This window comes from Ursus arctos, unplaced genomic scaffold, assembly GCF_023065955.2.
Source record: "Ursus arctos isolate Adak ecotype North America unplaced genomic scaffold, UrsArc2.0 scaffold_16, whole genome shotgun sequence".
Taxonomy (NCBI): domain Eukaryota; kingdom Metazoa; phylum Chordata; class Mammalia; order Carnivora; family Ursidae; genus Ursus; species Ursus arctos.
Genome location: NW_026622830.1, coordinates 35689059 through 35713324, shown reverse-complemented (window position 1 = coordinate 35713324; position 24266 = coordinate 35689059). Strand labels below are relative to the sequence as shown.

General features: G+C 40.6%; 1 long non-coding RNA gene across 1 annotated transcript in view; it reads left to right on the top strand.

Moving 5' to 3' along the window:
- The window catches only part of LOC125283115 (uncharacterized), a 441679-nt gene extending 420992 nt beyond the window's left edge, over positions 1 to 20687 (top strand). Inside the window, exon 3 of the long non-coding RNA XR_008959403.1 lies at positions 20571 to 20687. This is a non-coding gene — a long non-coding RNA (uncharacterized LOC125283115). The remainder of the gene's footprint in view (positions 1 to 20570) is intronic.
- The last annotated feature ends 3579 nt before the right edge of the window (positions 20688 to 24266 follow it).

Below are 24266 nucleotides of genomic sequence, written 5' to 3'. Positions count from 1 at the left end.
CTCTCTCCGGACAGTTTGAAGCTATACAAGTGGTGTCCTCAGCCCTGTCCTCAGAGCACCCTTCCTTTTTCTGTGCGCACTTCAGGGACTGCGACTTCCAGATAATACAAGCTCCTTTTCAGAAGTGACTCGCTCCAGGCATCTCCTCACATCCATCTCATGCCATCCTAATTTTCCAGTTTAGTGCCTAGCTGTCCCCTTTGCCCAGTTGATTATTGACTCTCATCTGCTTGTCTTGGGACCCAGAATGTCCAGACCCTCGCCTTCTCCTGGGACTAGCACACGGTGGAGAAGACAGCCAGGAGATCTCTTAGGTAGCAGGAAGCCCTGCTGCTGGAAAAGGGCAGCTGTTTCTTACTTTTCTGTGGTCAAGTCTTCCCCCTCTCCCGTGATGTTTCTCTAAAGCCCTTCAAGTAAAGTCATCAGTATCTGAGGGACCAGCAGAAGGACAGTCAGGGTATCCCTCTGTCCCGAGGCTGATCCTACACCTGGAAAGGAGTCAGTACCCAGATTTTTACAGCCACTTGAAGTTTAGAGCCAGCAAGCCCCAGCTGGAACCTCTCCATTCTTGCTGCTCCTGAAGGATCAAGGAACCACGACTGCTGGAATGCTGGCTGCAAAGGACACCTTTTTGAGAAAGGAACTTTTGAGGGTTTGTTTCTAGCATTTGCCACTTTCATGCTGCAAATGAACTCTGCTCATCCCGTACTTGGGGAAAGGAGCGGCTGTGAAGCAAGCCCATCCAAATTCTAATCAAAGTTACGCAGTACCTCCGAGAGAGGGAACAGACCAACTATTAAGTCTGGGCTAGTTAACAACTATTAAGTCTAGTCAGAATCACATTAGCCAATAATCTTATAACCAGCAATAAGCAGTGACTTTAAGACATAGTTATTTTAATGAGTATTAAAAAAAATAGGACTAGATCATCAAATCCATGTTTACTAGACTATTGCTTTTCTTGTTTACTATTTATTTTTGAAAATTGTTAAGTATGCAGAAAAGAGGATAATATGTAAGAACTTACACACTTATCACCTTGATTGAATACTTTTTAATGTTTTGCTATATTTGCATCATCTTTTTTTCTATAGTTAGAGAAATTTACAGACATGATATTTCCCATCCATCCCCCAAACTTAGTATGCATCTCTAAAATTAGTACATTTTTCGACATAACCACAATATCATTATATTACTCAACAAAATAATAATCATCTGTCAGTCTAGTTTCTCTAGTTGTTCCCATAATATTTTGAGGACTTGTTCATTCAAATCCAGATTCAATCAAGGAAAGCACATCTAGGGTTGGATATTGTGAGTGGACAAGTATCCAGTCCTTTGTTGGTCTGTGAGGGGAAGGAGCTGTGGGGCACCACACCAGTCAGGCAAGACTGTGTAGAAGGCACTGAGATTTGGGAGGGAAATAAAAGACAATATTCAGGTAAGGTAGGAAGCATAGGTAACTGGGGAGAACTTTTCAGGAAGAGATAGCAAGAAGGATAATGTATGGGTAAGGAGAATGTAGTGGATCAGTGTCTAGAAATATTTATATAAATTATTTACTCATGCCGCCTGGGCAGAGAAAGTGCTCACAAAGCCAAGTCCTGGACATTTCATGGTTTGGGAAGAAAAGGACACAGAAAGAAAGTGAGAATGTTGGAAACAAGGCTGGAAAATTACAACATAATAGTTCTAGAAAGCCAAGAGAAGACTGAGCCCGAGTGTCTCTGAGCTGAATGCTGCAGAGAAAGGGAGACCGAAAGTCTGCCCAAACTGTGTTGCTTATTAGAAATGCAGATTAGTGAGCCAGCCCTAGACCAACTCCATGGGAATCTCCAGGAATGGGGGCCTGGGAGTCTGTGTTTTAACACGTTTCCCAGAAATTCTTATGCACACTCAAATTTAAGAAGCACTGTTCTATACCTTGTCAACTTCTAGCCTCAGCATATATCCTGCTTCTGCAGAAGCACATTGAGTCTTTCCTCTTGCTTTCTGTCCATAGCACAGATTTTCCCTATTCTTAAAAAGAAAGGAAAGCAGGGGATATAAGACACACATCAGTCAAACGGGGGGAAAAAGTGCCTCATGTTTTCTGCCTTATAGTTCTTCCTTTAATGTCTCAAGTTATGTGTGACCTACAGCCTATCCATAGACTCACAAAATGCACTATTTTAGAATCTGAAATCCATCTTCTGCAGAATCCCACTCCACAGCCTCAAGCAGCACAATACTCTAAAATTACCAAAATGCCCTGCTAATTAGTAATTCTCCATCCTTATTCATGACCACTGGCAGCATTCTTGAGATTTAACTCTTTGGGCTTTTTAATAAAATAATGTGATACCATTTAAGTTCTCACATCCTGTTTGTCAGACCTTCCCATTCCACCCCCACCCCCAGGCAAGTGCATTTCCCCAGATTCAATCCCCACCATTTACTCTTTATTTTTCTATTCTCTCTCCGATAGAGATGACACCTGGTGTTTCTATTTCAGTACCTACCTGCTGGTGAATGAGCATGATTATGCAGGGACCGCTGGGCTCAAGTTATACCTATCAGCTTACCAGTTGGACAGTACAGGTTAGATGCTCTTCTGTCACCTGACATCCATGTATTTTCTCTAGGTCCTCAGTCTTCCCAGTCAGTTCTTTTCTAACTTCCTTTTGTCTATCAATAGGCTCCCACAACGCAAGCCTCAAACCTCGTATCACTTCAGCCTACATTGCTCTGTCATATTTCCTGATTTACCAAATCCTGGATCTATTATATATGCATCTATTTCTTTCCTAGCTTGCTTCTCTGGTTCTTGCCCCAGTCCTATTATACCTATCAAAATATTAAACATCTAGTTATGATAATACTTTTTAATGGACTTGAACAAAGTATTTAAGAGAAGTTCTAATTAGTCTACCTCTCAGAGGCACAGTTTCTTGGCCAGTAAAGTGATGGTTTTGAGAGCTGCTTACTTTATAGGGCTTTTGTGAAGAATACAGACTTAATACAGCACCTTCAGGTTATAGTTACTATTATTCTCTGTTCTAGCCCTTCCCTAAATGACTCTTGAGTCTCTTTTTACGTCAAGATATGAAAAATCAGTGTTGAGGTCTAAGTAAAACTATGAAATAAATGAAGTCAGGTTTCCCATCTTATTGAGCCCAGGTAAGTACTTTTCTTCCTGTCAAACCCGTGGTTTCATGAAGGTCTTAATACTGGCTGGCTGACAACAACTGGTCTTAGCAACATAAGATTTTAAACATGGGTTTTGTGTGTGTGTGCACAGGCACATGGGAGTATCCCTCTGGAGAGCAGCTTTGGGGAGCAGTCAACTTTCCCAGCATCTTTGCAATCTCTCTTCCACTTTCTAATGAGGTAGCCCCAAAGGGCTTGAGAACAAGAACAGAGCAAGCTGGAGTCAGGATTTCCTACTGCCTCACGCCACCCGCAGGCGCTCTTCCTCTCTTCTGGAATGAACGGTCAGAACCAGCACAGGCTGTTCTTGCGTCCTGTGCACCTCAGGATCGTTCTGAAGCTGGACGTGGAAGGCCGAATGGCTCTAAGTCCTTAGAGTGGCCAGAGTAAGGTTTTGTACTAGTTATTCATTAATCATTTTAGTGCTGTCAGATCCCTTGAGGAACATATTATTCCAAATGCTGTTAATAATCCTTTAAAAATTTAGATATAACAGCAAAACAATCTGCAAAACCAAAAGGGAAAAATAAGCACCATGAGTGGTGATAGAATGACATACGAAGTTATAATCCATTTAAGGTACAACACCTAGAACTGAGAATATTCACACTCATAAAATAATGAAATAGAGTTCAGAAGCTCCCTCCCTCCCTCTCTCTCTGTTTTGGTTTTTGTGGAAGCGAAATTGAGAATGTGATTTTGTGCAGTAGTGTCATGGAAACATTGTACTTTGTTTATCTGGGACAGTAAATGCAATTTTAGCCATTTTCCACAACAAGCAGAAAGAAGAACTAACATTTATTGGGCCACAGAGAGCTTTGTACACATCTTAAAATTTAATCCTCATAAAGATGATGATAATATTAAATTATCACCATTGTGCAAATGAAGAAATTTGGGCTCAGAAAAATCAAGAATGTTGTTCAAATCCAAACAGTAGAACTGGGTTTGAACTCAGATTTATCTCATTTTAGAGATAAATCTATCTCCTTTTCTTTTTTTTTTATAATGATTTTTTATTATATTATGTTAGTCACCATACAGTACATCCCCAGTTTCCGATGTAAAGCTCGATGATTCATTAGTTGTGTATAACACCCAGTGCACCATGCAATACGTGCCGTCCTTACTACCCGTCACCGGTCTATCCCATTCCCCCACCCCCTCCCCTCTGAGGCCCTCAGTTTGTTTCTCAGACTCCATAGTCTCTCATGCTTCATTCCCCCTTCTGATTACCCCCTTTTTTATTATATTTATTATATTATGTTAGTCACCATACAGTACATCCCCAGTTTCTGACGTAAAGCTCGATGATTCATTAGTTGTGTATAACACCCAGTGCACCATGCAATACGTGCCCTCCTTACTACCCATCACCGGTCTATCCCATTCCCCCACCCCCCTCCCCTCTGAGGCCCTCAGTTTGTTTCTCAGAGTCCATAGTCTCTCATGCTTCATTCCCCCTTCTGATTACCCCCCCTTTCTTTATCCCTTTCTTCCCCTACCGATCATCCTAGTTCTTATGTTCCATAGATGAGAGAAATCATATGATAGTTGTCTTTCTCTGCTTGACTTATTTTCTATCTCCTTTTCTTAAGACTTTTTTACTGAAGCATAATACACCAAAAAATATGCTAGTCCTTCCTGTAAAGAGCTGAAATCTTTACTTAGTAAACACTTCATGTAAGCAGCCCCCAGATGAAGAAACTGACCATTACCGGTACCCCAGAACCCCTTGTGTTTCTCCCACACCCCTCCCCCGTAGAAAACCACTGTATTTACTTCCAGTGCCATAGATTACTCAAAACCAGTGCCTTTTTTTGAACTTAAATAGATGGAATCACATAGCAAGTCATCTTTTGACTTCTTTTGCCCAATCTTAGGTTTGTGGAATTTATTATATCATTATAAGTAGTTGTAAACTATTGATTCTCACTGCCGTGTAGTATTCTGTAATAACAACACACAGTGATACATTTATCGATTTTATGCTGAATGAACATATGAGATATTTCCTCTTTGGTGGTATTACAGATAATCCTGCTATGAACATTCTGCGTGAACTTATTTAACATTTATGCTATGTCTTTATCTAGGAGTAGAATCACTGGGTCATGGAATATGTGTATCATTAGCTTTACTGAAAAATGCCAAAGAGTATCCAAGGTCATTGGACCGTTATATCTTTCCATCAGTTATTCTACACGTTTGCCAACATTTGTAGTTGTCTTTTTCTTTCAGAACATTTAAGCAGTGTGTTGACATCTCATTGAAATTTTAATTCATATTAAAACTCGGTGCTCTCTTGCCTTTCTTCTTCCACCTGTTTCCATTGTATTTGATGGCTTGCATTTTTGAGGTAGCCAACCAGAACCCCTGAATGCATGCTGTGGCTCCCAGATGTATATAGCCAGGAAAAGCAATAAGCCCTGAACAACGAAGTGGGCTCTTCAGGTGAAAACCAGTATACTAATAACTGTTTTTAAAAAAAGCAGATAAGAAACAGGCAGTAGGAGTGTGGCAGATTACAAAATAAGCCCTGATTCTCCACCCTGTATCCATGCCCTTTTGGCAACGTGCCTTTGCTGCTCCTCCAATCAAGAGGTAGACAGTGTGTTCCCCCACCCTTTAAATAGAGACTGGCCTTGATCAGTAGAATGCAGCAGAAGTAACAGGATCCCAGGTTGGCTTAGGTCTCAAGATGTCTTGAGTGTTTCCATTCATTTTCTTGGAATTCCACTGAACCACCAAGGAAAAAAGCCCAGGCTAGCCTGCAGGAAGATGAGGGGCACATGGACCAGAGCAGAGTTGCCCCAGCTGAAACTATCCTGGTGGCCTGGAAGGAGACTCGTGGGAGATTTCCTTGAGATCACCTAATCCTGGGCCAGGTGAGCAGACCACTGGTCAGCTGCAGATTTGTGAACTTACACATGGCTGCTGTTTTGATCCCCTAAATACTGGGAGGTTGACAAAGTGTCCTGTGTTACACGTTTCCCCAAACGTGGGCCCCTGCTTCAGTCTGATACTGAATTTCTCTGCCCCTTATTATCTCTTCTTCCTGGGAGAGAAACTAGTTTTGAATTGGTAGTGTTTTCCAAAGGCCAAGTGATAGAGGAGGATTCTTCTCTTCCTTAATGTAACTATTAGTCTGAAGATCCTTGTTGAAGATTTTTTGGAGTAATCCCTTAGTAAAAGCTGCACAGAGGGAAGGCCCTGCTGGATAATCTAATTGACTTCTGGCGATGGTTGCACATCAGCTCCCGGGTCCAGCCCAGGAAAGCCAGGAACTGCCTGTGTCAGCACATGCAGCTCCCCTGAACTCTGATGTGCTGCCAAGTAGTCCTACTCCCAGAGCAATCAAACCATCCCTTTGCCGGCGATGAAAATGACTGCCTTTGATGTCTCACTGGGTCTGTGCTGAAGCATTTCCAATAAAGAAAATGACTCTGCAAAAAATCCTTCCTTGGGAGAGAGAGAGTGGCAGAGTGAGCCCAAGCCTTACCCTGAGAGGCACAGGAATCACCTGGCATTTTGTTCAAATGAAGACTCTGGTCAAATAGGTCAACAGTGGGGCCTCAGATGCACCATATTTTAAGCAACTAAGTGATGCCGATGCTGCTGGTCCATGGGCTGTGCTTTCAGTAGCAAGGATCTAGAGCGCAGGTTTTGGACAGATAGGCCCGTGATCCAGTGGCTTATCATCTCTGCTTTCTCATCCGCTAATTGGGTTGGTGTAAGATTTATATGAGACTGCATGTAAGGGACTAATCCCAGCCCCTAGCACACAGGACATGTGGCGGATACAGAGTGACTGTATTAGGCAGAGATGGAGAGTTGTCCGGTATTTAATATGAAGTCTCTTACGAAATGGATCTTGACCGTTATCAGAATTTTCATGGGCCCAGTGCCAGGCAGCTATCAGTGTTTTTCAGCCCTGTGTTCATGTTTTGGCAGTCTTGGAGTCAGTCCTGAAGCAGAGGTAAAGTACAAGTTACAGAACTTAGGTATTGCAGAGGGAGTCTTATTTATGATGAAAAAGGTTCAAAGTGGGAATCATAGGTTATGGTGAGTCAGGGTTGCCTGATGTAAAACCATGCTGTCTTTCCCTTCACATCCGGGACCTATGCAGCTTTTAGTTCTGTACTTTTACCCTTATATCATAAGGTTAAGTTGAAAGCAGAATGAATCTGCCCCAAGAAAAAATACTCAGCAACTTTCCAAATTCATTAACCCATGCCAATCAAATAGATAGCAGAAAAAAGTTAGGTTTTATGAGACTTTTCCACTAGGTATGCTCACTAAAACCTTGCTGCTCAAAAGTACGGTCCAGGGACCAACAACACTGACATCATATGGGAGTTTATTATAAAGGCAGAGTCTCGAGTGCCCCCCCAGACCTACTGCATTGAGATTTCTGGGACGGGGCCCAGAGATCTGTGTTTTAACCTTTCCAGGTGATTTTGAGGCATCTTAAAGTTTGCATGGCTTTACGGCATTAGACCAACAGCGTCAATTCGTTCTTTTTTCTTTGTTAGAATATAGAATCCGAGGCCCTAACCAACAAGCTACTGGCTTGGAATTTGTACTTTAACAAGATCTTTGGGATATTAGCATGCTCACTAAAGTTTGGGAAACAGAGCTTAAGCCTAGAGCGTACCTTCGGCCCAATCTGCGCTCTGGGGAAGTCATTAGATCGGTGGTAGAGTCAAGCAAAATACAAATGAATTATTGGATAAATAGAAAGGTCCAGATTATGCTGTCTTTGCATTGTGTTTTGAAGCAAAGAAAAAGGAATAAAAACTTCAGGCATTAACGTTCTGCCATTTATAGGGTCACTTAACCAAGATCTTGGGATATACTGGACTTAAGTGAGTTACAGACCGTGTTCTTGCTGGAAGACAAGTAGAACAATTATCATATTGGCAACAGTGAAGAGAAAAGAGAAAGAGTCCTGGTTTACCTGCTCCATTTCTGTTCAACTCAGATCAGAAGCCAGCAGAAGGGAGGAGGGGGTTTTGTTCTTTGGGTATGGGTGAGGCATTCTTTCCCAAATGTTTATTCAGTGCCCTGGGTTCAAAACTGACTGCTTCTGCCAGTCCTGATTTCCTCGAGGCCCTTGGTATAGAGACTTCTCTAATGTTGATGATGATGATGATGATGACGATGAGGACGAAGACAATGACGGTGATGATAAAGCCTTCTCAACAAGATGTTTTATCACTGTGTTATCTTGCCCATTATTTGTACTGCAAAGGGCAGGCCCATCAGTCTAGGTCAGCCACCATGCCTAGGCTCATCTTACATTTTTTATGAGATGGGATAAATATGGGGAAAGCTGGTATCTGATCAAGGTCTGGTACTGGAACCATTATCAGAGGGTATAATAATTTTAAAATGTACTTTCAGTTTCAAAATTATTTATATATACGTATATAGTAGCTGCTGACCTAAGCATAGAAAACTCATCTGCTTCCTTGTCCAAGTCTTCCCAGAAGTGGATACCAAGATGTGATTAACCGTGTAAAGATATTAGAGGAAATGCTTGAGAGAAAATGGGGAGTGAGCCAGGGAAGGCTGGGAGAGCTGTCGGACCAAGATGTAAGTCTGCCTCCTATGGAGGAGAAAAGGGAGAAAGGAATGTCGGGAGGAAGCATCCAAGACCACCGTGCAGTCTAGGGAAGGTTCTTAAGGTTGTCATAGGATTCCCATTTCCCCCAGAATTGGGGTTATCTTAATATTCCTACCATACTCAGTCACTGACTAGGAGCAGCGGTGGTGCCCAGAAGGCAGTGAATGTCTGTAGCAGGTGGGAGCATCCATCAATATCTCAAAGCCATTACCTTCCTCCTCTTTTGCCTCATCAAAAGCGTTCAGTGGTGCCTAGTATTTGAAGAGCCATGTACCAATCTATTCAGCATCTCATGGAGGGTTTCATAAATATGAAATACAGCCAATCTGCATCCTCACTTCAGACTTACCATGCTATTGGAGCAAAGTCTCAACTCTGTATTTGCATGAAGGTTTTATGTTCTCTTGGAGAAATAACAATAAGAACTTGGTAAAACTTAAATATGGAATTGTCATTTTTTTAAAGATTTTTTAAAAAAGAAATTTATTTGAGAGAGAGAGAGAGCATGAGCAGGGGGTGAGGAGAAGGAGAGGCAGGCTGTCAGCTGAGCAGGGAGCCCAACACAGGGCTTACTCCCAAGACCCTAAGATCATGACCTGAGCAGAAGGCAGACGCTTAACCAGCTGAGCCACCCAGGCGCCCCTGGAATTGTCACTCTTAACTAAAGTGTTGAGTGTTGTTGGCTAGCCTTCAAGAAGGCAAGAGACTAGTGTGATAGAGACAGTGTGAAGCGATATGTATCCTGCCTTGAAATATCAACAGACTGTCAGCAGGATTTTTTGAGCAGCTCTCTGAGGTTCCCTTAAACTTTCCTCTGACATACTCCTGGAGGAGATTGTCGTGCATTTTTCAACGAAGTGTATTAAAAAAGACACACTGTGTGTATCTTACTAAAGAAGTCCAATTTCAACTTTGAGAAAACCCTAAAGATCCTAGGACTGGGAAGCAGGAGAACTGAGTTTAAATTTTCTAACCTTGCTGTGTAACCTTGAGCAAGTCACTTGACCTTCCTTCCAGGTTCTAATTTTCTCTCTTATGAAATGGTGATAATAGTACTTGATTGCAATTCATCTGATAGACTAGTTTCGCTTGTTGAAGACATTGAAAAATTCGAAATGTCATTCAAAGTAAAGGTGATTGCTTGAGCTGGACTCAAGTCCTGTTAAGGAAAATAACGGCACAAATGGATTAGAACTAGAAACAGAAATGGCCCACCACCCCAAACAGAGTAGAACCAGGGGTTGGCTATTATGTCTCTTTCAGTTTTACCTTTCACTTTCTTCAGACTGGCAGACCCAGTTTGATTTCTGGCCTCTTGTGGGAGATCAACCCTCATGGAGGACCCCTGTGCCAAGAGGAGCCCAGGGCTGTTTTCTTAGGAAGTGGCTTTGGACCAGGGTATTTCAGTAAGAAAGGAGAAACTGGGCACGACTGGCCCCTACACAAATCCAACAGATGCAGATTATAAACTGGCAAGGTGACATCATTGAAAGAAATCACACAGTTGAGTAAAAGTCTCAAAGCATGACCAAGTCCTTCTCCCTGCAGTCCACATGACCTGGTAAAATCACAAAACTGCCATAAGCCCCAGTTTTCTTCCTGGGGATAAAAATGGGTTAATAGGGGGGTGCCTGGGGGACTTTGTTTGTTAAGCATCCAACTCTTGAACTAAGCTCAGGTCTTGATCTCAGGATCGTGAGTTCAAGACCTGCATTGGGCTCCACGCCTGACATGGAGCCTACTTAAAAAAATTTAAAAAAAGGTTAATAGGAAATTCAGATCAGATAATTTACATGAAAATATGTTATGAACTCTGAGATGCAAAGAATGATCACCAGAGCTTAAAAAAGAAAAGAAGTAAGCAAGCAAGCTTAGTCACTAACCTGCTAGGGGGAAGTAATACACTCCCATGAAGAAATTCACTTGGTGAGTAGAAAACATGCCAAATTCAAGAAGACTTTTTTTATTATAACATGCAAAATTCTTGACAAATTACAAATAGATATGATAATGGTTGGTTAAATAAGCAGTATGGTGGTGACTGAAAAGGCTATCCACTGATCTTTTCATCAAAGATAAATGGCAAAGTTAGGATTCCTTTTAACAAAGAATTGAGTGAGCCTTTATAAATAAAAAAAAATCAGATTGTAAATTCGGAAGCACTGGTCTCTGTAAATGTAATCTCCTTTTTTAAAGCTGTGTTTTCAAAGGCTTGTCGGTTGGCAGACAAGCAAATCTCAGAGCATATTCATGAAAGAGCAGACTGAGTACTTGTAAACCTTGGAGACAGGAGGCCTGTGTCCTGTGCTGCCCCTCACTGGCTGGCTGTCTGATGCAAGGTGATTTATTTCCCTCCACGAGGCCTCCAGTTTCTCAACTGTAATACTGTCTATAGCTCAGGACTAGTGCTAATGTCCCTTCCTTCTCTGACCTATCCTGAATCCAAGGAACTTCATCTGATCATGGCCTCAAAAACCATTTTTCCCCTGAGAAATGTTGAGTAACATTAAAAAATGTTAAACATGGTAACATGGGTATAACAGGGATCTGTTGTCGTGACAGTGTTGTAACAATCGCCCCCCGAACTTGGTTGCTTAAAACGACCACCATTTATTTATTTTCACAAGCCTGTACGTGGCCTGGGCAACTTGGCTGATATGGCCTACACTTGGTTCATTGCAGCTGCTCTCACTCACAGTCCTGTAGTGTGCTGGTGTGTAGCTGGGGTGGCTGGTCTGTTGGCCTCAGTGGGGACAGATAGAATGGCCCAGGGCCTCTCTCCAGTGGCTGGTCCAGGATTATTCACATGTCAGTGGAAGTTTCCAAGAAAGAGAATGGGAGCATGCAAGACCTTTTGAGTCTAGGCTCAGAACTGACACATTGTCACTTCCATGGCATTTTCCTGACCAAAGTAAATAATCAGGTCAGTGCACCTTTGTAGGTGAGGAAGCTGACTTCACCTCTTGATAGGAAGAGCTATAAAATCGTATTGCAGAATGCATGGGAACAGGCAACAATGCAGAATTGGGGAAATCTTGGCCACTAAATGGTAGGTGGATAGGTCTGTATGATTCTTTCTGAAACATTTTGTGATGTGTATTTTCAATTTAGGTAGTTTAAAGCTTCACTTGCTGGTGGCCAGAAGAATCATAAGTAATAGCAGCAGACTATTCTTCTTTCTAGAAAATCCTCAGAACAAACATTAACAGAGACATGGCATTTGCCTAAGGAACAGCAGCTTATTGGCTTATTTATACCTTTTCAAAAGAAATGTTAGCTTCCCTGCTGACCCTAAAGGCTCTTTGCTTTTTTTCACAGTTTGTAAATGACAATCCAAAGTTTTTTTTCTAGTGCCGTCTTCCCTGAAAATGGCAACAAACGTTAACTAACTTTATCAAAACAGGAGCTGAGAAACCGCCACTACGCCAACTATCGAAACAAAAGCCCTGAAGCTCCTGTTCCTTGTTACACCTTAGTGGTCAGTGTGCCCTAGCGTTGAAGGCCTCACTCTTCCCCACTTGCCCTCTTCCAGCTCTCTGGTAACTCCAGCCCCATTTGCAGGACTCAGTAGGCACGAGTGTCCAGTGGACAGTGCAGATACAGAACAACCTCTGCTGTTGGAGAAAGTTCTGATGGAGGAGATGGTTAGGTCTAAAGCTACCCAGAGAGAAAGGTCCAGCCCAGGCCTCAGCGAAGGAACCAGACATCTGAGAGAAAAGGTGATTGTCCAGAATGGACACTGTGACTCACACAGTGTGGCTCTAGCTCTCCCTACAACAAATTCATTCAGTGACCTTAGGCAACTCATTTCTTTGAGCACTAGTTTATTCAGAAAATGAAGGTTAGATCAGGGCCCCTGATACTCTCATGTGCACATGAATCACCTGGAGATCTTGTGAAGATAGAAATTCTGGTGCAGTAGATGGTTGAGGCCTGAGATGCTGCATTTGTTTGTTTGTTTGTTTTAAGATTTTATTTATTTGACAGAGAGAGACAGCCAGCGAGAGAGGGAAACACACAAGCAGGGGGAATGGGAGAGGAAGAGGCAGGCTCTCAGCAGAGGAGCCTGACGGGGGGCTCGATCCCAGAACGCTGGGATCACGCCCTGAGCCCAAGGCAGACGCTTAACGACTGAGCCACCCAGGTGCCCCAAGAGATGCTGCATTTGTAACCAATGATGCTGATGCTTCTGGTCTGTGGACCTCTCACTGATTAGGAAAGAATTAGTCATTGTATACTGACTGCCACAGAAAGGATTCTTTCAAATTGCTTACTGCAGACTTGTCTCTACGGTCCTGTCTAGCTCCTAGAATCTCTGAGGTTGGAGAAAAGCCCCATTCCCATTAGTAAAGGGGCCCTAGTGCCCATGGCTGTGTAAGAATTTAATAGTCTTTTGAACTTTTTTATAAAACAACAAAAATGACTTAAAGAGTAAGTTCACAGTTTCCTTGTAAGGAAAGGTTTGCTTCTTGTCTAATGACCTATATGAAGTGAAGAGCTCTTACAGGTCATATATTCCACTCAGTAGAGACTGGGTAGTCTTTACATTGCCTTAAAGGACCTCCCAAGGCCACTCTCTTCAAATGGTAATTATACACAGTAAAATATGGCTATTCCTAATACCGTGGCTATTCTTACTTAAAATTGGCAAGTAAACAGAGAAGCAGCACAAAATCATGCACCAGTAGACTGCCCCAGTAGCTGGCTGACTCTGGATTTCTCCAGGTGGTAAGTACAGTGACTGGTGGGAAAATACACTACATATGCATACCGTGTGTGTGTGAATGTGTGTGTGTGTGTGTGTGTGTATACTATAATACCATACTATAATACCATGCAACTCACTTCTCCCAAGTTCCACGGTGTGCTCTCCAGCTCATAGATCATTAAGTCTTGACTCTAAGACCTGCTGCTTTCTCTTGAACCAAGCGATGGGTGCTTTTAGTGAGCAGTAGTACCAGATGGGTGTGGTGCTGTGGCCTCTTTAATGCAAGCCATTCAGTTTGTCCTAAATCGGCGGGCATGTTTTCTGCATTTACAACTTGGATTTCAAGGCTGGGAATAGGAATGCTGAAGAAGCCAGAGTACAGAAGAAAAGAATAAAAGGGCAAAGGACTAAAACCTACAGGGAAAGGCAATTACAAGGTGTATCAATGTATATTACGCAGAAGGAGGTATTTATTACACTTTCAAGGTTGTGTTTTGTTTTTGTGGGGGTTTTTTTGTTGGTTTTTTTGTTTTTTTGCATGAAAGGTAAGGGGGAAAGAACTGATATTTGTTGGTCTGAATTGGCTAAGTGCAGTTGCAAAGAATAAAGGGAGCTTTTAGAAAGTGGGCAGCTGCAGCAGAGCCTGAAGCCATGGTACTTGATACTGCAGTATACTCTCTCTCAGTGATTCCGGGTGGCTTTTGAGAATAGCAGGCGAGGCATTCAGGGCAGAGAACAATGGCAGATGTCAGGAATGAAAAAGAATCTAGAGTTTAAAAGACTGTTGATTGACAAGTAGGACAGATCAAAGAGAGAAATTCGTATCAAGTATTTATAATTCTAATTCTAATAGAGCTCAGCAATCATAAAAAAGGAAACAACAACAAGAAAGCTGATGGCTTTCAATCTTAAAAACAAGCAGGAGAAACTGGTCTGTGACTCAAACTTTATCATTTTATCCATTCTAATTTTTTCCCACTGTGTATTTTGTTACTCAGCTAATCATTGAAAAGGAAGTTTAAGTGTGTTCGGATTTTTTTGCCTTAAAACTATACAGTGAAAATTTTTTTGGAGAAGCATGAGATGGGGTTCATGTATAATCCACTGTAAATCAGGCATCAGAGACCATGTGTAAGCATGACCTTTTATGATCTGCAGGATATGTTTTGGGAGAAGCAGGACTCTGAAAATTCATCACCTGAGCCCACTAGGCTTGCTTTCAGTTCCTTGTCATTTCCATTCTGTGTCCCACGGAGGTATCGATATGCAAGACTTCCTCACGGCAGACTGGGAGGTAGGGCTGAAGGAAAAACCCTGTTTTTGGAAACTTGCTCAGGCTTGTTCAGGACCAGGGTGGTTTAGAAGCCCAGAGAGAAATGTTGAAATCAGTCATTGCAAAAGAGCTGTTGTAATAAGTAATGAATAAAAACTGAAAGAAAATCTCTTTCCTCCCCAAAGTAAAAACCTACCATAGAACTTGTCTAAACAGCTCCTCATAATAGAACTTTTTAAAAGGCAACATAAACTCAAGTGCTTCCTACAGCCAAGGGCAGAACCTCTGGCCATCATTGATTGATTCATTCATTCAGGAAGTATCTATCAAGACACAGTACATGGAAAGCACAGCCTTGGACATTGCTAAGGAACAGGAACATGATGACTCCCTTCATAGTCCTTAGACATCAGTTCACATGTCACCTCTTCAGAGAGTCATTGTCTGGCAGTTCAGTCTCACCTCTTCCTATCTCTCTCATTCTTTGTCCTAGTTATTTCCGTCATAGCCCTTGATACACCTGAATTGTGTAATTTTTTAGTAACACCCATTACTGTGAAAGACCCAGTGAATTATTCACAGCTGTGTTCCCAGTCTTTAGAACAATGCCCATATATATTAGCATCTCAAGAAAATGTTTATTAAGGAAATGAAGATGGGGCAAACTAACCCACAGCCTTCCTGTTCAAATAAAATATCCTACACAAAAAGAAAACTACAAAGCAGTAAGTGAAATATCTGTGAGAAAAATCAGATTATTATAGGAATTGAATTTTTAAAAGATCCCTTCTAAGACCATCAGAGAAGACTCTCCCCAATTCCTAAAACCTTCCATTTGTTTTTGGATTCAAATCAGTGAGAAAGAACTCAAATATTGTGAAAGCAATAACTAACCCTTTTATTAAAATGACATTCTGGCAATAACAATGTTCTAATCAATAGAAAATGAAATTGTCTAGAAATTACTGTCTAGAAATTATCCAAAATGCACATGGGAATTGAATACATATCAAAGGAGGCATTTCAAGTCAGTGAAGAAGTGTTAGGTTATTTAATAAAAAGTACCATGAAAACTGGTTTGTCTTTCTTAAAATAAAGTTTGATGTCTTTCTTACTCTTTATCCCCATTAACATAATTAAAAATAAAGTTCTACAAGAGAATATTGGTAATTTGTAAGGTAATTTGTAGATGGAAACGTACCTTACTTTCTGATCATGATTTCAGTATTTAAAGAACAAAGTCAGAAGAGAGAATCAGCATGGAAAATATTTGTAATGTGTATTACAGGGAACTAAATTCCTCAATATATAAAGAAGTTTTATTAATAAGAAACATAAATGAATAGAAAAAGCAAAGCTATGAGCTAAACAGGAAAAGAAATACAAAGGGTTTACAATAATCGAAATGAAGTTCAATCTTACATGTAATTGAAAAATGCAAAATAACAATGAGATATGTCTTACCTTAAACGTGGCAGAAAATAATTGGAGGTTTTCATTATATGATGTTGATGAGGCTATGGGGAAAATACACATTCAAACATTAAGTATAAAAATGAATTGCTGTGATCTGTTGAAGGGTAATTTGGCAACATCTATGAAAATCAAAGCAGGTGTATTGAGTCCCACAGCTGTACATTTTTCTTACGTATATACTTCCATATATACAAAAGCGTGGTAACAGACGAGAGAGGGAGGAAGAAAAAGGGGAGGATGAAGGAGAGAAAGGATATGAAGGAGAAGAGGAAGCAGCAGCAGCTTCTGCTGCTGTTTATTTATAGACTGTTTATCCACATGGTGGAATAATACACAACAGTCAAAGGAAGTAGATTTGGGGATATTGACGTAGAAAGATATCCAGCATATTAGAAAAAGGTAAGATAGAAACTGTGTTAAAAACCATATTAAAAAGAAAATATCCATATATTCTGGATGAAGAGATAAGAAATTATGCTGGTTATTATGTGATTGTCATTCAGCTAGAAACCTATCCTGCTACACTCTGCTCTGATGATGGAGCTGGGATGCTACAAAACACACTTCTCCTTTGCCGTTTGACTCCCTGTTAAGTTCTGGTAATAGATCACTCATGGTTCTCTTTGGGAAATAAGACTGGAGCCTGGGGTGGTAAGGACAATGCTTCCTTTAAAACATAAGTCACATCAGCGAAAGTTGAGAATGCTGGACTTCTAATAGGTGTATGTACAGCACCGATATTCCCAGTTCCCAAACGTGGTAGGTATCCATGGCGTCCTCTTTTTTTAGAGCTAGTCCTCAACTTCCCCAGATTTGGTATCAGCACAGGCAGCCATACCTTGTGGATAAAGTGTTAAATTGGCTGGATTAGTGAAAGAACAAACTTCTAATTTAAGAGAAGAGGAGTTGAGATGCCAATCAAATATTTTAACCGTTAGAAGACAAATAATAGGTAGTAAGGCAGTGTTTTTCAAATATTTTTAACCCACAGGGAAAATATATATTTTGCATTAGAACAACGAACATAACACACAAAGAGAAAAGTTTCATCAAACAACACCTTAACTTTATTACATGTAATTCACTCTGATATTTTCAATCCCTTTCCATTCCATTCCATTCTAATTAGAAAAAAATGACCCCCCAGCTTTATTTCATAGTCTACAATTTGAGCAACACTGGCATAAAAGAATACATATAGACTCTCTAATCAGATTGACCTTGGTCCTAAGTCCAGGCCGACCCACATAAGATTGTTGCTATAGTAGTTACTTCTCTGAATTTTTCCTCATCTGGAAAATGGGACATTTAATACTTAGATGGTTGAAGAATGAATTTGTATAATGTTTGTAACATGGGTAATGTGCTTGGTCCATGGTAGGCATCAGTGGTCCACTTTTCCATTTTTTAAAGATTTGTTGAAAGAAGTAGATGTGGTTCTTGCCTTCATGTAACTTATTTCCTCACTGTGCATTCAGTAAGCTGAAAACTGCTACTTGATCATGCCATCAGGCCATAGTGAGGGACAAATTCACCATTTCTTCTAAGTCTGTCAAAGAGACTGAGGAGCCTGTTAGCACAAAGGCAGTAGAGAGGAAGCTGTGTACATAGGAGAACCCATTCGTCATGGAGCCTGATTCTCTTATGGCAGTGGTTCTCAACCATGGGTGATTGTGTCCTCTAGGAGATATTTTTGGTTGGGAATGCTATTAACACCTAGTGGGTAGAGGCCAGGGATGACAGTAAATATCCTACAATGCACAGGATAGGCCCCCACAACCAAGAATTATCGGTTCCCAAGTTTCAGTAGAGTCCAGATTGAGAAAGCCTGTGTTATGGAAACAGAACCACTCTGATTACTGGTGATTCGAAGTGTCTTTAGACTCTTGGTATAGGAATCATTCTCACGTGCTTGGGCAAGTCTCCAAAGCTCCCAGTTTCAATTTTCTCATCTGCAAAATGTGTATAATAATATCTGCCCACCTCTATAATTGGTTGAGATGTGCAAATCAATCCAAAGATGAAAAGCTTTAAGAATTAGAACTAGATGGCTAATTTCAAATAGGTACCTTTTTATTATTATTGTGATTATTGGCTTTTTCATAAAATAAAATGTTGCCAACAGACATCAAAGATTTTCTTACTTAAAAGAGTTATAACAAAAGTATAACATTGGTATAATTACGGCACCAGCACCAAATTTTCATCACCAGGAATATGGCTCATTTGAAGGGTTTGCATTATAACATCACGGTTTCAGAAGGGAATCAGAATTAAATTACTGTCTTAATAGTGCCAACATTCCAAATACCTGATGTAAAAATAAACAAAGAATGTATTATGGTTACACATTATTCATTCTGTTTATAGATACTTCCCTTTTCAATACTGTCCTGGACCCAGGGAGCCAATAAAACAAATCATGCCAAGAATTACAAATTGTGTCTTGCTCAGTACTTGACTTTTTCTGAAGTTATCAAGGTTCATTTAAAAAACATCTTGCCAGTAGCTGCTATAGAACATGTGGGGATGAGTCGGTAATTTCTTTTTCTTCTGTATGCTCACACCTTGGTCTTGGTGCCTCTCTTACAGAACAGTTTGTCTTGTAGCTTCATTCGTTATGCTAATCTGTTCTTCTCCTTTATAAACCCGGTGCATACTCTGATTGTGATTCCAGAGAGAAGATCTTGCCTTATCCATCTTTAGCTTTGCAAAGAGCGGGTGTGCCATGTAACCAAGTGAACTGAGTTCTGTGAGCATTTCTCAAGAGAGCTCTCCTCATCACTTCCAGTCTTTCCTTGCTTTCTTCCATCTGTGCAGAGATTCTTGGTGAACACTTCTGGAAGGAAGTGAATGTGGTCCCTGTCCTTACGCAGCTTATACTCTCAGTGCCACCAGTAATTTGAAAATTGCTGCTGGATTATGCCATCAGGTCACAATCGAAGCCACACTTACTATAGATCTATATGCTTTTTTGAAAACTGAGGATCCCATTAGCCCTTTCAGTGGAACATCACGGATCAGAGCAAAGCCCACGTTCAGAATAAGTAGGAGTGATTTCCTAAGTCTCTGCTGTGGGAGGAACAGGGCTGTGTGCTGGGGGGATGTGGAACTTGAACAATCAACGTGAGTGAGGATGGCAGTAGGGAAAAACTGAAGAGCTGATAGATTGGTGACTTTTAGAAGTTACTTAAGCCAAAGGACCTTTTTTTGAGTTAAACCGTTCTTTGAGACCCTTTCCAAAAATCTAATTAAAATATAAATGAGGACAGTCTTGATCAATGGAACCAAGCTTTCTTTCAGTGCTTATTAAGCACTTAATCCTGTAATCTAGTGGATTCTGGGATTATAGGGATGAAGAAAACTTGGCCCCTATCCTTAAAGAACTCACGAGGATTCATGATGTCTACAAATAATGACCTAAAGTGGGATAAGTGCTAGTAGAGGGATATGAGAGCATGTTGACTGTGTCTGGGAGTATCATAGAATTGGTGACATTTGAAAGGAGATTTAGGACAAGGAATAACTGGCACAAGGGCACGTCGTCATGACTTGCAGTGACAAAACAGAGAAGCATGACTCCTATCAGGGGCTGTCTGTACATAATCCTGGAGATGTTGGCAGGGTCGGAGCTTGAAGAACCATGGCTGTGATATTTAGGTTTCATAGAATGCATCAGCAGTTCCCAAACTTCGGCATTTTATGCACTGATAGAATGTCTCAAATTAAGTGGGTTGCTCACATAGGGTGTCATTTTTTACTTTTGTCATTTCATGGCATTAGGAAATTATTTTGCCATCTACCACCACAATCTATAATAAAAATTCCTACTGAATAATATTTTATATCTTGTTCTTACCTTCCTGGACATACTTAAAATGATGGTGATGGTTGCTAAAGGCTGAGGTGGCTGTGGCAGTTTCTTAAATAAGGCAACAGTGAAATTTGCTGCATTGATTGACTCTTCCTTTCATAAGCAATTTCTGTGTAACATACAGCGCTGTTTGGTAGCATTTTATCCATGGTAGAACTTCTTTGAAATTGGAGTCAGTTCTCTCAAACTCTGCTGCTGCTTTATCAACAAAGTTTATGTAAGATACTGAACCCTTTGTTGTCATCTCAACAGTTTTCCTGGTGTCTTCACCAGGAGTAGATTCCATCTCAAAATTACTTCATCTTAAGGAACGATTCCTCATCCATTTAAGTTTTATTGTGATATTGTAACAATTCAGTAACATCTTCAGACTCCACTTTTAATTCTAGTTTTCCTGCTATTTCCATCACTTCTGCAGTTACTTCTTCCACTGAAATCTTGAACCCCCAAAGTCATCGATGAGGACTGGAATCCAACTTCTTCCAGACTTCTGCTCATGTTGATACTTTGACCTGCTTCCATGAATCGCAAGTATTCTTAATGGCATTTAGGGTGAGTCCTTTCCAGAATGTCAAAAGGTTTTCAGTTTACTTTGGATCCATCAGAGGAATCACTGTCTATGGAAGCTATAGCCTTACAAAATATATTTCTAAAATAATAAACTTGAAAGTTAGAATTACTCCTTGATCCATGGGCTGCAGAATGGATGTTGTGTTAGGAGGCATGAAAACAGCAGTAATCTCCTTGAACATCTCCATCAGAGCTCTTGGATGACCAGGTGCATTGTCAGTAAACAGTAATATTTTGAAAGCAATCTTTTTCTCAGCAGTAGGTCTTAATAGTGGGCTTCAAGTATTCAGTAAACCATGTCGTAAACAGATGTGCTGTCTTCCAGGCTTTGTTGTTCCATTTATAGAGCACAGAGTAGACTTAGCATAATTTTTAAAGGCCCTAGGACTTTCTGAATAGTGAATGAGCATTGGCTTCAACTTCAAGTCCCCAGCTGCATTGGCCCCTAACAAGAGAGTCAGCCTGTCCTTTGAAGCTTTGAAGCCAGACATTGACTTCTCATCTCTAGCTATAAAAGTCCTAGATGGCATCTTCTTCCTATATAAGGCTATTTCATCTATACTGAAAATCTCTTTCTTAGTGTAGCCACCTTTATTAATGAGCTAGATCTTCTGGATGACTTGCTGCAGCTTCTACACCAGCACTCATTGTATTACCTTGTACTTTTATGTTACGGAGATGCTTTCTTCCTTAAACCTCATGAACCAACCTCTGCTAACTTCAGTCTTTTCTTCTGTAGCTTCCTCACCTTTCTCAGCCTTCATAGAATTAAAGAGAGTTAGAGCCTTCTTCCTCTGGATTAGGCTTTGGCTTGAGGGAATGTTGTGGCTGGTTTGATCTTCTATCCAGGCTACTCAAACTTTCTCTGTATCAGCAATAAGGCTCTTTTGCTTTCTTATCGTTGATGTGTTCACTGGAGTAGCACTTTTAATTTCCTTCATGAACTTTTTCTTTGCATTCACAACTTGGATAACTGACAAAAGAAGCCTCGCTTTCAGCTTTTGACACGGCTTCCTCACTAAGCTTAATCGTTTCTAGCTTTTGATTTTAATTGAGAGATGTATGACTCTTGCCTTTACGTGAACACTTAGCGGCCATTGTAGGGTTATTAATTGACCTAATTTCAGTATTGTTGTGTCACAGGGAATAGGCCTAAGGAGAGGGAGAGGCACAAGGAAAATGCCAGTTCGTGGAGCAAAACACGTACATTTATCAATTAAGTTTGCCATCTTATATAGGTGTGGTTCATGGTACCTGTGGATAATTACTGTAGTAACAGCAAAGATCACTGGTCACAGAGAACCATAACAAACACAGTAATCATGAAAAAGTTTGAAATATTTTAAGAATTATCCAAATGTGATACAGAGACACAAAATGAGCAAATGCTGTTGGAAAAATGACACCAGTCGTCTTGTTGGATACAGGATACCACCAAACTTTCAATGTGTAAAAAAGGTAATACCAATGAAGTGCAGTAAAGTGAAGCACAAACAAGGTGTGCCGGTAGTCTAAAGCCCTGCATCACTGCTTGGAAAATGGTTCTCGGGAATGCCCTAGATCAGCAGCGAACTTTTTATAAGAGATCAACTTTCGTGTTAAGCCTCTAAGATTTGAGAGTCTGTTTGTTACTGTACACGAGCAAGCCTCTTCTGACTAATACACAGTAATTTTATAAAGAGAATATACTTGCAAATTATTTAAACCAGAAAAAATAACCCCAGAATAATGTGTAATCCTTTGAATTCAATAAGTTTAATATAATAAAAAAGTCCCTATATTTTATGTTTTTTTTATTTGACTTCAAATTAAACTAAGGCCACATTATTCCTTAAAATATAGATGGAAAGAGGGGCAATAAAGGGCTTGAGGTGGGAGGTGATTAGGTTTATATTTAGAAAGACCAATCTGCTTATCAAGGGTGATACCAACAAGAAAAGATGATGTCAGAGATGCTTCGGAGGAGCCACAGATGAGATCAATATAGTGTATAGAAAGAGAAAATGTGGCTTCCTGCTAGGAAGGACTGGCTCCATATCTGTGCTGGCATCTTGAGGGTGATAAAAAGGTATTTCTTTCCAGAAGATGCCAAATTTTAAAAAATTGTGTTTGTGTGCTTCCACTACCACTTGCTGTCGCTGGACCCCTGCCTGAGTCAGTACATCAGTCGGGCCCTCTGTCATCCTAAGCTCCAGTGCTCTCAAAGAACTACCTAATTGGCTATACAGCATGGATTATTCTAAATCAAAAGCTTAATATGGAAGCTTTCTAAGAGAAATATACTCAGAGTTTGTGTTTTATTGCTTACAAATTTTGGCTCTCCTATGTAGACAGTCTAGTTTTGAAAAATATTTTGAAAGCATACATATAAATGTATAGAGTTTTAATTGCAGAGTTTTATTTTAATACAAATATTATTCTCCACATAGCAAAGGACTTAAAATACTGATTTAGTGTCTTGGAGTAGAGCTTTCCAGTGGATATCAAATAGCAGGTGGCTTTTTGGATATAGACTCCGGATTCTAAACTCTAGATTTTAGAGTATTTGGGGGCTTAAGTGAAAAAAGAGTGTGAATACCAATAGGAAGCCATATTTAATCGGACATAACCAGATTGCCTCTTTACCCATAGTACACTTACCTTTCTAGCTGAGTTCAAGAGATAAGCAAAATGCCTTCCAGTCAGCTGGACATTTTTCTCTTGCCATCTTGACAGCCAGAATTCTGTACAGGATGGGAGTGCAGATGGAAAATTCTGGCAATCATACCAGTTCTAGCTTTATTATTTCATCTGAAGCAGGCATGGCCAGCATTTTGTCAGCACTGCCAAGAGGAGATCGTAATTCTTAATCTCATTGTGAAAATAGGAAACCGTAAGAGAAATTTTGTCAGTTGGAAATTAGGTTGTTTTTTTGCATGTTTGTTTTTGGAGAGAGAATACATGTCAGTGGGGAGGAGAGGGAAGTGGGAGACAGAATCTTAAGCAGGCTCCATCCTCAGCACAGAGCCTGATACACAGCTCAGTCTCACAACCCTGAGATCATGACCTGTGCCAAAGTCAAGAGTCAGACCCTTACCTGACTGAGCCACACAGGCCCCCTGAAAATTGGGTGTAAGTGCATCCTTATCACCTGATTTCTCTTGCATCCTTTCATGTATACTTTGCTCCTGCTAAATTGTCATTCTCTCAGCTTAGAAGGTCTTTTCCATCTGTATGCCTTTATGTGTGTGTGTGTGCATACACACACACACACACACACACACACACACACACACACACACTGTATACAATGCTCCACCCCACTGTCCTTGCCATTTCACACTCTGTGGCTCATTTTCCAACTGTTTGCACTTGCCTCTGTTTGCTTGAGGGCTTTCTCTGGCCATGAAGCCTGTTCTGACCTTGTACAAGCAGGCAGAAAGTGCTGCCAAAGAATTGATACCATCTTGTTCAGGAGCAACCTTAGCCTATCAGTGTCAGGAGTGGTAAACAAAAAAACCGTAGTTTTCTTATCCTTTGGAGAAAATTCATCTAATGCATTTAC